This window comes from Gavialis gangeticus, unplaced genomic scaffold (assembly GCF_001723915.1).
Source record: "Gavialis gangeticus isolate Ggan-Ray unplaced genomic scaffold, GavGan_comp1, whole genome shotgun sequence".
NCBI classification, from domain to species: domain Eukaryota; kingdom Metazoa; phylum Chordata; order Crocodylia; family Gavialidae; genus Gavialis; species Gavialis gangeticus.
This window is the reverse complement of record NW_017729026.1, coordinates 50,122,912-50,124,113: the sequence shown is the minus strand read 5'-3', so window position 1 is coordinate 50,124,113 and position 1,202 is coordinate 50,122,912. Positions and strand designations below refer to the sequence as shown.

General features: G+C 38.7%; 1 long non-coding RNA gene across 1 annotated transcript in view; it reads right to left on the bottom strand.

The window, feature by feature from the left end:
* Positions 1-527: 527 nt before the first annotated feature.
* The window catches only part of LOC109299678, a 1,152-nt gene continuing 477 nt past the window's right edge, over positions 528-1,202 (bottom strand). The window contains exon 2 of the long non-coding RNA XR_002097954.1: positions 528-944. This is a non-coding gene — a long non-coding RNA (uncharacterized LOC109299678). The remainder of the gene's footprint in view (positions 945-1,202) is intronic.

Here is a 1,202-nt window from a genome sequence, read left to right as displayed (position 1 = left end):
ATAGGCAGACCTCATCATCTTAAAGGATCCCCTTCCCAAGGATGGAAGAATTTTGCACCTCTGGAACGGGGTTTCCTTAGTCCATCACTGCACCATTAAGTTTATATTATAGGGACAAGGAACCATCTGGAAGACTTGTTGTGATAGATTTTGACTCAGTCTTGAATTAGACACCCTCACTTCTCCTGGTAGCCACCTTGGAATGTGTGTTGCTTATACCATCCAATCATCTTTGGCTTACTGGAAGATATTTAAATCACCATACAGTATTTTGATCACCATACAGAAAATAGGGAAATGTTTGTTTTTTAAACTAGAAGCAAGGCTTTGCTGTTTGTAATCCAAACTCTAATAGTATCTTGGTCTTTGGTGTTGGCTACCCTTTAACATTTTAGTGATTCAGTCTTGCCAACTTTAAACTGAAACAAAACCCCAATCCTTAACTAATATTCATAAACTACTTCTGAGAGCCAGCTTAAAATGGGGGGTGGGGTGTAATCACAAAACATAAATAAAAGAACACAAGCCTATTTTATACTTCTAATATAACAAACTGTTAGTCACTTACAGGGCAAAGCACACAACTCTGAATATAATTCTTACTGCCGGTCTCTCGGACTCTTAGGTTAAATTTCCACAAATCAATTTTCATTTTAAAACGCACTTAATTGAGGACAGTATCATAATTAAAAACAATTATTTAGTTCAATCTCAATTCTGTTGTGTCAACCTGATTAAACTGGCCATGCACATATGGGGAAAGGAGATGTAAATTGTCACTGAATATCCACAATTAAACAATTTATGGAAGGTTGTTGCAATTTAGTGTGCAACAAGAAGCCTCCACACTCCTGGCTGTGCCAGGTTACAAAATGGATTTGTTTATAAGTATTAATTTCATTCACTCTTATTAATAAACATAATGCATACAACTAGAATTTCATCTTCACAGGATTTCATAGAATCATAGAAGTAGCGTCAGAAGGGACCTTGTAGACCTTCAAGTCCGACCCCCTGCCTGGGCAGGAGAAAAAACTGGGCTCAAATGACTCCATCCAGGTAGGCATCAAGCCTCTTCTTAAAACCCCCAGGGTAGGAGCCAGCACCACTTCCCTTGGAAGTTGGTTCCAGATCCTAGCCGCCCTAACTGTGAAGTAGTTCTTACGGATGTCTAATCTAAACCTACTCTCCAACAACTTGTG